Genomic DNA, 14757 nt, shown 5'->3' on the forward strand with positions numbered 1-14757 from the left:
ATTTAAAGATCTTTTGTGGTTTCTAGTTAAATTCTCTGGACTGAATCTACTAATTAGCTACTTAGGCATGTTTTACTTTGAGTAATCTCAGTTCAGCTCTGTGCTGTTGTAGAGAGAAGTTATTTCATGTTGATGTTTAATAATGTTTTAACTGCAGGTTGGACCTCCCTGGACTAGCAGCCTCGGGACCTGACTGGTCCCAGGTGAGGGCTTTACCAGACCAAGAGAGGTCATTTCAGGCCACCTGCTGCCGCCCCCCTCTACCGGGCTCCCCACACAGTCCAGCTGAGCTGCGTACCAGCTCACGCCCCCCACACCTCACAGTCCAACTGAGCCACTTGCTGGCTCCTGAGCCCCCGCCGAGACTCTCTAGAACATTCATGGTCATGCCAGATGACAGATGTTGCCAGACCAGAGAATCCTGGATTTTGAGGCGCAACCTGTAATGAATTGTGTCTGAGAAGCACTGTCAATTGAGACTCACAAATATTCCTTACTTGGTGTAGGAAAGTTCGTTTACTAGGTAGCCACTAGATTGAATTATAAAAATCTCCTGCATAATAGTATTAACAATAATAATACATAAATACAAGTGGTGCATTTTCAAATTTCAGTTTCTTCTTGGGTTGTAATTCTGCACCCCTCATGTTGAGTTAGGGACATGAGAAGACCCACTGAAATACTATAGACTCCGAATTGGAAGACTGGGGCCTTAATTTGTAAAAGGCCTGTTTTTAAATGCTAATGTACTAGGACAGAATATGCTGAAATACATGTTCAGGGAATGAAAGTTTTCAAGTGAGTGAAAGACATTTTTCTTTCTTTCCTACTGAAATAAGATATATTTTAATGGAAGTCCTCTTCCTTACTATCCTTCCCACTACAATCTGCATTTGAAAAAAAAATATGGTGCAATTAGGGAATGAGTCTTAGAACTTCATGGCTGACCATTGCTAAGATCTAGGGCTGTCAATTGCCCTGAGTTAATGCCTGCGATTAATGCAGGACAGGATTAACGTGTTAATTTTTTTAACACATTAATCATAGGTGTTAATGCTACAGTGCCCCTTTGAAGTTCTGCTCTGGTGCTTCAAAGGGGCTTTGCAACAGCGGAGCCGGAGATCATGTGGAGTCCCCAGCTGATCCCAGGCTCCATTCAGCACTGCCCCGTTGAAACACCTCTGTGGCATTTCAAAGGGGAGCCGCAAGTGATTAATCGTGCAATTAAATTTTTAATAGCTTGACAGCCCTACTAAGAACAATATATTTAAAAGAGATGATGTTGCTGCTGTTAGATTTGAAGACTGTAAAAATGCAGAGGTGATAATTTGTGACTCCTTTGGAGGTGAACATGTGGGCCTGCTGATATGGAATACAAATCAACCTGCTGCATAGTGTCCCACACCTGGCACTGTGCAGAAAACAAGCCCCTAGTTGGAGCACTCAGCTCACCAATAGCCTGGCTGGCAGGCTCCTTCCTTCCCCTGCTGCCTCTGGCTGGGTGGCATCCAAGGAAAGCCCAAGACTCTCCAGCCTTGGGCTCTGGCTAGGTGGAGCCAAGCCCTGCATGTGCCAAAGCCTCGCACAGTGCTGGCACAGTGGCTCTGGAGTGGTGAGGGGAGTGATTTCCAGCCTCTTCACACCCTGAAGTTGCAGGCTCCACAGCAGCTCCCCCAGACAGAAACTTAGCACCCTCTTCATATGCTTCAAAGTCCTGCCCCAGAGAGCGAGGGGCTGCTCCATCTCCAAAGCACCCTTTCCTGATGACCCACTTCTCTTCCTGGATTGGCTGATGTCTCTGAGGATAGTTTCCCTGCATCTGGGGGCACAATGCAGGCTTAGGGTTTAACTCCTTCCTGCCCCCAGTGTAGCCAGGGGACAGAAGGCAGCAGGGCTATGTTAGTGCCCCTCAGCTGTCTGGAGGTGTTAATTGCCTTTTTGACTGTGCTGGCAGGAGAGAAGAAATGAGCTTTGCAAAGACAAAGGCCAGGCCATCCCTCCCCCCACCTCCCCAGTCCCCTGTGGCTGGATGCATAGTGCTAAAAGCTGCTGCTGGCCACATTCTGGTGTGAACCCTGACAGAAATCTGCCCCCTCCATGAATTGCCTCAGGCAGGCATGGAACCTTGCACCAGGAGAGGTGGAGCCCAGTCCCAGTCCCAGGTATGGAGGGTGGATATCATGGGGCAGGGTGGCAGGTTAGTTGGTTCCCTCCCCCAGTCCCCACCTTGCATGATATAGGTGTATGGAAAGATGTGTATGTGAGTGGGGGTATGGGGACATGTGTATCACCCTCCCCGTGTGAACCCTGAAGCCTTAAAGATAAGAAAGTAAATAAAAATAATCTAGCTACTACGCAATATTTCTTTTTAACAGGGGTTCAGTCAACTTATTGTTAATTCGATGTTTATACTGCGTAGTTCTGATTGCTTGCCATTCAATTTGCTTGACCAGGAGTAATTTTACCAAGTGTCCTGTATTCATCACTCTGTCATCCCACAGGAAAAAAATGTTTATATATATATAGAGAGAGTAATTTTTAAATGGCTTGATGTTCTTATTATACTCATCCTTTTACTCAGACTTTTCCCTTACAACCTGGCCTTACATCCATTTTGTGCCACTGTTTCTCCAACATCCACTAGTATTTTTCATTATAGAGTCTAAATTGATAGAGTTTATAGTCCATTTAATATTGTTTTTAATAAAGACAGAAGTTTGTGTTGGAGCAGCAGCATATGAAATATGGTTTAGAACTGCAGCTGTACCAGTCTAAACAAGGGAGAAATAAAAAGGGTATTTTTTCAGAAATAATACTAATTATACATAACTCCACTGTCAAAGCTGGGTTGTAAATCATGGGTTTGCTGTCCGCACTGCTCCAACATAAACACTAAGGGCAAAATGCTCCCCCAAATCCTTCTGCATATAATTGTGCAATGCAGGGGAGTGAAGGAAATGGTGCTGGCTATGTGTCAAATCCCTGAGTTGTCTCTGCTAGCTCAGAGCAGAATGAGACAGGGCTGCTGTGGAGAAAGGACTGGGGGAGACAGAGGAAAAGGTGTAAGTAGCACCTCCTCAGAGCAACAGTGACACACTGCGTACTAGTGATAGAAATGTAGCCGTGTTAGTCTGGGGTAGCTGAAGCAAAATGCAGGACAATGTAGCACTTTAAAGACTAACAAGATGGTTTATTAGATGATGAGCTTTCGTGGGCCAGACCCACTTCCTCAGATCAAATAGTGGAAGAAAGTAGTCACAACCATATATACCAAAGGGATACAATTAAAAAAAATGAACACATATGAAAAGGACAAATCACATTTCAGAACAGGAGGGGGATGCGGGGGGGGGGAGGGAAGGAAGGTAAGTGTCTGTGAATTGACGATATTAGAGGGGGGAGAATTCACAGACACTTACCTTCCTTCCTCCCCCCCCCCCCCCCCCCCCGCATCCCCCTCCTGTTCTGAAATGTGATTTGTCCTTTTCATATGTGTTCATTTTTTTTAATTGTATCCTTTGGTATATATGGTTGTGACTATTTTCTTCCACTATTTGATCTGAGGAAGTGGGTCTGGCCCACGAAAGCTCATCATCTAATAAACCATCTTGTTAGTCTTTAAAGTGCTACATTGTCCTGCATTTTGCTTCACACTGCGTACTGTATGCTGTTAATGGTAGCATATGCACAAGGATATGTGGCCAGACCCTTAAGCTCCTGTATCATTCGAGTTGCCAACTTTCTAATCACACAAACCCAAACATCGTTGCCCCACCCCTTCTCACTACATCTCTCTTCCTCGTTTTCCCACACTATCTCCAGCCTGGGGCAGAAGTTGGGGTGCAGGAAGGGATGCGGACTCTGGCTGGAAGGTGTGAGCTCCAGCATAAGGGCAGAAATGTGTGGCTCAGTGTACAGGAGGGGGCTCAAGGCTGGGGCAGTGGGTTGGGGTGCTGGGTGGGGTGTGGGCTGTGGTAGGATGTGCTCCTCAGGCCGCTCCCAGAAGCAGCTGGAATGTCTGGCTCCTAGGCAGAGGGACTGGGAGCTTGGTGCAAGACACCACCCTTGCAATTCACATTGACCACCCTTCCTGGCTAATGAGTGCTATAAGTCAAGTGCTTGAGATGTGGGCATTGTGCAGAGGCCCCATGGATGTCCCTACGGCTAAGAGCTGGACATACCAGCCAGATCCAGGAGCTGTGCAGTCCTCTGCCCTTAGCCACAGGGCCTCTCCCTCCCCGCTTCCTGCTGTCTCAGGGAGGCGGAAGCCACAAGGGAATTGAAGGTGTTTAGAGACAATATTGATGGTGGGCTGGAACTGCAGAGCAGCTGTACTGGTGCTTTCTGACCTCTGGAGGATTCTTCCCTTAGACACTTGTGGCGTGTTCATATGCAAGAGTTTGTGCAGAAGAGAGGGTTTGGGCCTGAAAGGAAACCATGTCATCTCCCCCACACCAAAAGGGAGATGGCCTTTGGAGACTGTGATGGGGTAGGAAGACCCCACACTAGATTGGGAGGCGTGAAAACCCTCTGGGTGGAGGAAGTCCCGCCCCTTCAAGCAGACTGGGCATGCTACAAGTGCTGGGGCAGTATAAAAGGCCAGGGAACAGCCCAATCTGGACTGGTAGTGAAGGGAAAGGTTCCCTAGATGGAACTCCAGTGCTGTTACAGCCCGTGATCTAGAGAGAGGGAGCTGAAAGGCCGAAAGGCAGCGACTGCTCAACCCCTATGGAGATCCAGGGAGAAACCACAGCTGGGGAATGGGGAGACCTAATGGCTACATGGGATGATGCCCAGATGGAACCAGTAGGGTTGCAGGAGCTGCCCCTCCCACCCAAGTATCCTCTGTGCATTTTGGCCGGAGTCCCCGCTGAAAGGGAGTAGTAAGCAACCTCTATGCTCATAGGACCCTGGTTCAGGACCCGTTGGAGCAGGGTGTGCCCACATCCCCCCTAACAGGGGCAAAACCCTGACTCATTGACTCTGGCCATTAGGCCTTACTGCCCTGCAATCAGAGGTACTTAATGACTCTGGCCATTTGGCCTTATTGCCCTACAACTAGCGGCACTTATTAACTCTGGACATTGGGCTCTACTGCCCTACAACCAGGGACACTCACTGGTTCGGGCTATCAGGCCCTACAGCCCTGAATTATGGGAACCTCTCTGACTCTGGCCATCAGCCCCTAGTATCCTGGGGTCAAGGACATCTGTTGATTGTGACTAGTAGACCATTAGCCCTGTGGAGCAGACTACTGGTGGACTGAGAGCCCTGTACAGGGGAAAAGAAGTTATGGACTAGCGAGTGGTTTGGGAGTCCTGTGACTGATCAAGTGCGGTGACCACGCATCGAAATAGCCTTAGCCACCGCAGAGCCCCATTGACTAAATTTTATGAAGTTTTATCCTTAGATCCAACCAATTAGCAAAGACTAGTGATCTTAGAATGCTCCTTCCTGGTAATGCTGCACATTTGCTAAATGCTTTGTTTTTTGAACTACAGTTAGTCTGCACTTGAGAGCTTTGCTGCACAACCCATTCCTAGCTATATTAGGAAACTCCATTTAGTTAAATGACCAACATCCCCATTGCTGACTTCTGCCTTGCTACCACTTTGTGTTACCACATACCCTTCAGGATCACTGAGTTGCTTGCTTCCACCTCTTTAATCTGGGAAGGATCTGGGAAGAGAAATTAAAAAGACTTGGACTTTTCATCTTAGAAAAGAGGAGACTGGAGGGGTGGGAGAGAGAAGATATGATAGAGGTCTATAAAATCATGACTGGTGTGGAAAAAGTGAATAAAGAAAAGTGATTTATTTATTCCCACAATATAAGAATTAAATATCACCAAATGAAATTACTAGGCAGATTTAAAACAAAAGGAAGTTTTTCTTCACTCAGCACACAGTCAACCTGTGGAACTCCTTGCTAGAGGATGCGGTGAAGGCTAGAACTTGAACAGGGTTCAAAAAAGAGCCAGATAGTAGATTTATGGAGGTTAGGTCCATCAATGGCTATTAGCCAGGATGGGTAGGAATGGTGTCCCTAGCCTCTGAGGTGAGTGACTGGAGGGATCACATGATGATTACCTATTCTCTTCCCTCCCTCTGGGGCATCTGGTACTGGCCACTGTTGGCAGATAGGATACTGGGCTGGATGGACCATTGGTCTGACCCAGTATGGCTGTTCTTATGTTCTCAGAATGCTTGCCCTCATGAGTACAAGGTTCAAAAGCATCTATGTGCTATTTTCAAAAGTGACATTAGCACTTATTGACCTCATCTTCAGAGCAATGGGACTGAGGTGCAAAAGTTACTTTTAACTGCTTCATTTGGTGCCTGATCAAAAACTCATTCACATAAAAGGCAAAGCATCCATTGACTTCAGAGGCGGTGGATCAGGACTTTACAATAAACTTAGCCTTATCTGAAATATGGTATTGTCTACATTAATTTGTGGGAGGTCACAGGAAAATTTGCACGAGGTTCCAAGTCCCAGGATATTTCTCACTGTAAATGTGATATGTTGTTTATTGCAAACTGTCTGAATTTTGTATAGCTTCCCCTCACTATTTAAAATCAAAGGGCCTAATATTTCCTTTGGGTTAGTAAATGATTGTATTGCCTATTATATTTGCCATGGAGATAATGCCCTTTTTAAGCTAAACTGGAGACTGAGATAAAATGGAATCAACTTTCCCTTTTACAGAATGAAAATCTTCTGTATGCAGTCCATCTCTGCTTTCAGGACTGAAAAATTGACTTTCTTGTGCAGTTTACAAAGCTCTATAATAGATCAGTGTATCCTGGTCATCATATAATTCTGCTCTAGGGGTGTGGCTGATGCCTTATCCATTAAGCCATTGGGACACATCTCACCTTGTTATCTGTAGTGGCAACCTTATCCTCCCTACCAGTAACTGATGGCAGCTCTAGCCCTGGGCAAGCTGGTGGTGGCTGCCTGGCTGTTCCAGGGGCAGATGGTTTGCTCTGGGGCAACTTTTGCATTGTCTTACTGCTATCAAAACAAAATTATCCCAGAATATAAGTAATTTGCTTTCTAATTTGTCAGGAATATGGAATAAGATGTATTAGAAGTACTGCCTCAAGTACCTGGCCTGTTTCTGCATTGCCAGTTCCGGCACCTCGGAGAATATCAGATTGTACAGATTGAACCTCTCTACTCTGGCCTCTGACTGGTACCGAACCAGAAAATTTGCCCAACCATAGGCGGTCATTATTGTCTAACAGCATTTCCTTTGCTTATTGGGCTCTTAGAAGACATTTAGGGGTAAATCAGAGCTAAATAACAGCACAGAACACTAAGAGCCAGGAACGGTGGCTGTAAACAAAGTTTATTGGACTGCAGGAAATGTTGCCACACTCATGATAAGTGAACATTCAGCTAACTGAAATCATGCCAGATCCGGGATGTTGCCGGACCAGACAGTGCCAGGTTAGAGAGGTTCACTCTGCAGTCTTTTAGAAAACAGAAGTATCTGCAAAGTGCAATAGCAAAATAAACCAAAGTCAAACTATACATTCAAATAATGTAAAGAGTATTAAAAAAACAAAAGCAAAGTTTCACATTTAATGAAGGATATAAACTTTATCCTGTTGTGTCATGATATTTTAGAGTTCCATTAAGATCAAATGCTGTAGATCTGTGTACTCAAAATGTTGCAATACCAAGTGTAATGATGATAGATGAATATAATTACTGCAGATGCAGTCTTACTTAGTAATTAAAGAGACCTCAAGTACCCAAACATGACTAGCATTTATTAAAAGCATTTATTAATTAACAACACAGCACATAATAGGCATATGTGTTTTCAAGGTCTGAAACTGAAGCTTGCAGCCACTGCCAAGTGACAGACTGATCACAATGGTGTCTGGTTCTAAATGCCTGTTTATAGTTTCTGAGGATGTCAGTATTAGTTCCTGTTAGTTCCCTTGCTCTGATTACTTGCTCTGATTACTTGCTCTGAACTGCATATCTTTGTTTTTCAGTGCATTTGAAGACTTGGTTGTATTTCGTAAACTTCGTAGCTGCATAATTAATATCTTTTGCTTATTCATTATTTTGTGGTTGTTACTTTGTATTTATCTATATTTCCATCTATTGCCATTAAAACATTGCTTGCTCAGTTAAAAATCACTATTTCTTTCTTCACAAGTTTAGCAAGCTTGTATTTTTCCCTTCTTAACACGATCATAGAAGATTATGGGAATCTGGTTCATGAGCAAGATGTGGATTGTGTATAAGACTGGTTCATGGGTCAGTACCAAGAGGATGTAGATGTAGACTGACCTTTGAGTTCCCTAGGGTTCATACGTGAGTTTGTTGTTTTTTTATAAAAATATGGCACCAAGATCCTTAATAAATCTTGCCTCTAATTTTTACAAATTGAGGATCTGGCCTGTTGTGCTTTTGATTTGATCTCTGTATAGAGGACCTCTCTGTGCAGAGATTTCCTTTCATTTTGTTTGATTTCAGTTCATGTAGATTTGCATGCATGGATTTTCACTCTGAATTTTATGTAACACTGAATAAACTCAAAATCTCAAAGGTTGTGACTACATTGGCAAGATTTTGCGTAAAAGCGTATGCTTATGCGCAAAATCTTGCCGCCTGTCTACACTGGCCACGAGTATTTGTGCAAGAACACTGACGTTATCATGTACAAAATCAGGGCTTCTTGTGCAAATACTCCGATGCTCCCGCTCAGGGATAAGTCCTCTTGCGCAAGTATTCTTGCGCAAGAGGCCAGTGTAGACCAGGTAACATCAATTTCTTGCACAAGAAAGCCCGATGGCTAAAATGGCCATCGCTTTGTGATGGCAAATCTTTTGCGCAAAGGTACATGCCAATATAGATGCTCTCATGCGCAAATGCTTTTAATGGAAAAACTCTTCCGTTAAAAGTATTTGCGCAAAATCATGCGAGTGTAGATTCAGCCTTTAAAGTGAAATGTGGTTGAAATGGTTTAATTTTAATAAATCAGGTGAAATAGAAGATTTGTCATGATCTTGATACAAATTAGCCAGGTCTGCTTAAAACTGTGTCAGTTCAAAGCACTGTGAATTTTACTAAGGTTTTATATGCCTCCACTCTCAGCTTTGATGTTATAACACTGGAAACACAAATTAGGGGAGAATTTTATGATTTCAGGCTTAAATATACATCAAATCAAATCATATACATCAAATCAAAATTCACAGAAATTTAAGGGCCAGAATGGAAATTCCTTACTACAAGTGGCGAGCTATTACTCATGTGACTGACCCTCTTGCCATTCAATAGGGATGGAAAATTAAATGAACCCTACAATATGAAACAAGAATTTAGACTGTCATTTCATGATATTTTTAGCACCCTATATAGATTTTGAAGTTTGTTTCTCCCAGAGCTTGTACCTTTTCATAGGCTCACATGACTGAAACACTGATTTAATTCATACAATAGTATTAATTCATACAAAAATTGTACTTCAGCAGTATCCTGATTCTATTAAAGCCTCTGGTGATAACTCACCTAGGGTATGTCTATACTGCAGCGCTATTTCAAAATAACTAGCGTTATTCCAAAGTATCTTAGTCTACACAGCAGGCAGTTATTTTGAAATAATATCAAAATACTGTCAAGCTGAAGGACTTCTTTCTCCGACTCCTGTAACGGTCATTATACGAGGAATAAGGGAAGTTGGAGGAAGAGTACTCTTTGGAAATAAGTGCTGTGCAGACGTTCCCTATTTTGAAATAAGCTACGCAATTGACGTAGCTCAATTTGCGTAGCTTATTTAGAGTTAAGCCCTACAGTGAAGCCGCACACCTAGAGGGTCACATACTGATTTTGACTCAAAGAAGCTTACTATTTTTCTCTCTGTACTCCCCAGTCTGCCTGCATCTAGCTTCTGTCTCGTATTATACTCGTAATTATAAGAGCTTTAGAGCAGGGATTGTTTAGCTTGTTGGGGTTATTTTTTGTTCTGTATTTGCATGGTATCGGGCACAATGGCGGCCTGGTCTATATTTAGGGCTACTAGTCTCTATGGTAATACAAATAATAAATGGAAATGAAAGATTTCCCAGAAGAGGAGTAGTATATGACTCATATTACTAAATATGTCTCAAGTGGGTAAGCTATAAAAGTGGCCTCTGTTAGGAATGGAAGAGGTTATCATAAGAAACATAAAGTTGTCTCAGTGCAGAAAGTGAAACTAGAGAATCTCCCGATGTTTCACCCCTATGTTTCCTTGATTCAAATTTTCAGCTGTGACTTCCCAGTTTTCCACTTACCCAAGTGTATTGGTGTCTGTTTTCCCTTCACAATCAGGTGTCTGTATGTAGAGACTCAGCTATGCTGAACTATTTTCCAGGCCTTAACACTTGCTAATGTATTTTTTTGAGCCTGGTTTAAAGCCAGATAAGTTTTTGGCCCACAGTATTCTATGTGGTGTAGTATTTTATTACTTATTTAAATCAGCTTAGTATATTGATTTTTCTCATTACATTTTGAAGTGTGCATAAGTGATGTGTTTGAATACATAACATGCAAATTTTTGTATATAATATATATTTACATTCACATTATTACAGTTATTCCTTTGGCACCCATTTTCACATGTGTTTGTGAATAACTATATATATGATATCTCGATAAATAAAATGACCTTTTAAGATTTATCTTGAGTATTTGGTGACAAATGGTGTCAATTTTATCATCTTCCACTTTCTGGATGGGAAAGTAGAACTTTAGTATCTGATGGCTAGGAATTGGCTTTGGAGTATTTTCAAGTTCTCATTTTGTCCATAAGGAAGACATAGTAAGGTAGGCCATTATGATGTATGTTTCCTGCACACCTGTGATTTCTTGGCTCAGAAAGTGCAAGCCCTCTGAGGCAACAGTAATTTAGTCCTGGCTTATGCATTCTTGGCTTTTCCTGAAGAGTGCCTGCCAGTAGTGTTTGTGACTCAAGATTTGATATATTAATTAGCATTCACTGAGTTCTCAGTATAATACTTCGACGTTTTATTTGTAACTTTTTTCAGACAATGCAATAAGTCTTCCTCTCTATTTATATTTTCCTTTGCAAATTATTGTTAGTGGACATGCAGATGTTTTGAATATACACATAGTATGTCAAGACGTAATCCAGCTGTGTTGCAATTCATTCAGCTGTAAAGTATTATATCCAGTGGGCCAACGGTTTTAAATCTCCATCTCTCAAGGCAACAAGCCCTCCACACTCTTTGTTTCTACCTGCTAGGAGTCTGTTTGGTTTGCCTTTTCCCATTTTTGATTAGTTATTAAAATTTATGCTTGATTAGTTATTAAAATTTATGCTTGATTAGTTATTAAAATTGCATACACTGTTTTAAGTCGTTTTTTTCTTATCTCACATTACATGAACTTCTGCAATCAACCAGATTCATCAGAGATAACAGTGAGGTTGGGGAGAGGCCAGGATTGTAATGAATAGATGGTATTTCATTTGTTATTTAAATGGTGAATACTACATATTTGTAGAATAGTAATAGAGATGTTAGTCTAGTCTAGCTGAAACAAAAAACAGGACAATGTAGCACTTTAAAGACTAACAAGATGGTTTATTAGATGATGAGCTTTTGTGGGCCAGACCCACTTCCTCAGATCAAATTGTGGAAGAAAATTGGCAACCTCTTGTGCAAAAACGGCTCTTAATTAATTATACAAATGAAGTAGGACAATATGCTAATCTGCGCTTCGTTTGCATAGGCTTTTGTGGAAAAGGGAAGTTTTGTAGATGCAGCTCTGCCACCCATGAGGGGATCCCACTGTGACCAGACACCTGGCTTAGCTGCTTGGCCGAGGGCGGGGTGCGTGTGCGTGTGCGTGTGTGAAGCAGGTAGCACAGTCCATGCACGTCAGTGCCCCTGTGAGGCATGGCCCACTGTGCAGGCCACACATGGCCTTGCTCCCTCCCTCCCCCCCGCTATGCCCATTCCCCCTCTGCCAGTCCCCCCTGCTATGCCTCTGCTCCCTCTCCAAGCGATGCCTTTGCTCCCTCCCCACATGATGCCCATGTCCCCCTTCCCTAGTAATGCCCATGTCCCCATCCCAAGTGATGCCTATGCCCCCTCTCCCTGCTATCCCTAACCTCGGTCCAGCCCCCCTCCTGTCTACCCTTCTCTTGTCCCTAGACCCATCCAACCCCAACTCCGATGAGGTCCCCGCAACCGCAGTGGCATATCGAGCTGCTCCCCTCACTCCTTCCGAGCCCTGAGCCGCCTCCTCCCAGTAATGAGGCCCCCTCTCCCGCCCACCTTTTCTGAGTGTTTCAGAAATACAGACTTCGTTTTGTTGAAAACAAAACACGTGTGTTTATTGAGAGGTCAGGGAAAGGGCTAAGGGAGGGGTTGTGATGGGGAAGGGATAGGGCAGCAAGCCAGAGGCCCCTAGGGAGAAGGCCCTAGGGAGAGTTACTGGGGTCCTTGAGAGAATCTCTCCCTCAAAGCTTCCCGGATGCGCACCCTGGTCGGATGGGCCTGTCGGATGGCAACTGCCCTCAGCTGTTCGAATGCTTGCCCCTCGTGGCTGGCATCTGAGCCTCCAAAAACTCTCCACAGTGGGGTGCGGTTGCCAGAGTGTAGCACCTGCACCCAGGGAGTGGATCCCCAGAATGAGCTCGTGCAGCATCAGGAATGCAGCTGGCACAAAATGCTGCAAAAACTGCAGCATTGCCATGTGGGGCCATCGCATGCCCAAGGGCGGCTCCAGCTCCATGGCGTAAAGAACAAAGTTGTGGCATCCTAAAAAACCAGGGCAACCAGAGCAGACACTGCGAGAGCTGTACTGTCCCTCAAAGAGGTAGCAAGCAAGCAGCAGAAGCAGAGAAATGGCTGTCTGCGGGGTCTCTTTAAGCACATGTTTCTGCAAGACTCTGGCACCAGTACTGAGAAGCAACTGGTGACTGAAAGCCCTGGCTGAAGTGGTTCTGGATGGCATTTGATGCGAGAGAGCGTCCAATCAGTCTGGATACTCTTTCAAAAAGCTCGCTGCTTTTTTCAATGCCCTTTTGTGTGTGGACACTCTTTTTCGGAAGAAGTTTTTTTGGAAGAGGTCTTCGAAAAAATGCTTATTCCGAAATAAGTCTGTAGTCTATATTAGAGACATGTACTTTGCAACTGATTGCTTCAACAGGACGCTTATCTTTCATGGTGTTTGTCAAGCTATCTGTATGGCTCACAACTTTGAGTACCAACTTCAGGGTAGACTGTCAAGAAATAGGACACGAATCCCTGTAGTGTGTAATGTAATTATATTTCACTAACCAAACAACAGGGGTGAACTCCTCAAGCACTGAAACAGCCTTAACATGGAGTCAGACAAGTCGCCTTGGGCTCTTCAGTCTATTTTGTCATCTAGGTAAGCCTGCCGTTGTGATAGATGGTCATTTCCACCGAAAAATTACAACAATATTCTGGTTATTCCCATTCCCAAAGGACCTATCCCTTAACGCATATCAATTGTATTTCAGGTTTCAAACCACAGACACTTGTAGCCAATCTTGTAATAAACTAACTAAAGATTTATTAATCAGGAAAAGGACATAAGGGATTTATGTCTGAGTTTAAAGCAGGTGAATATACACATACAGATGAGATACAGTCTTAGGTTCTAAGATGATAGTAGCTGCTGTAATATGCAAGCTTTACGTTTAGGGTAAAACCACATTTAAAACATTGGAATCCACTTGCTTATGCTTAGAAATCTCTATTCAGAATACAAGAAGCACAAGTATAATAATCCCAGATAAAAGTGGATTGTTATTCCCTTTCCCCAGCATTCATGTTGGGATGAGGCCAGCACTTATGCATATACCCTCTTCAAGAGTGAGAGGGAAAGCAATCAACAAAGTCTTTCCACTGATGTTCCGTAATGGCTTATTGGGTATCTCTAAGCCTTTCATTGTGGCGAACTAGTATTTCGCCCTTGATAATGCTTGACCCCTTACTGAAGAAGTTTATAGCAAACATTGCTATAGTTATAGAGCAAACCCTTAAATAAACCTTATACAGCTGGGTACACATCTTATTAATCAGATTAATACATTATACCTTTTATGAGCATTTTACAAATTCTGAACACTGGTCTTATAACTCTAATATTTACATTAACAATATAGATATACAGGGGAGACCTGCTATCCATTTTTCAGTGTTCATTGAGGCCCGGGGTCTTGGTATGAGCTGGCACCTCATCTGCTAGCATCACAGTCAGGCCCTCTCAGAGAATGGCAGAGGCCCAGGCCATTTTGAGTTTAGAGGCCCCAGCCCAGTCCCAGGCTCCCGATTAATCTAACTTCTCATCCACAGGGTCATACTAAAACCAAAAGAATATATGAACACTTGAGTTAAGTCATTATACCAATACAGCCGGTCCCTGAGTTGCGAACAGTCGAGTTACGACCGTTTGCATTTAAGACCAAAGTTCCCATGGAGCAGTCGTAAAGGAGGTCCCCGAATTACAAATGCGACCCACACTTATGAACAGCTCGGTTGCTATATAACTCAGTGGGGTTCAAGTTACGAACAAATCGAGTTACGGCCAAGTGTTTGGTCCATGACTCATTTGTAACTTGGGGAGAGACTGTAACATGTATATTAAAAATGTAACTTTAATTGTGAGTTTCCACTGCAAGCAAAACTCTTCATTTTAGGAATGATTTTCTGGCTTTGTTATGTGCAAACTCATTTATAATTGAAGAAAAAA

At 43.3% G+C, this 14757-nt stretch overlaps 1 protein-coding gene across 2 annotated transcripts in view; it reads left to right on the top strand.

Moving 5' to 3' along the window:
* The window catches only part of THSD4 (thrombospondin type 1 domain containing 4), a 680148-nt gene that overhangs the window by 159641 nt on the left and 505750 nt on the right, over window positions 1-14757 (top strand). The window lies entirely within an intron of this gene.

Source organism: Pelodiscus sinensis, chromosome 14, assembly GCF_049634645.1.
Source record: "Pelodiscus sinensis isolate JC-2024 chromosome 14, ASM4963464v1, whole genome shotgun sequence".
Lineage (NCBI taxonomy): Eukaryota > Metazoa > Chordata > Testudines > Trionychidae > Pelodiscus > Pelodiscus sinensis.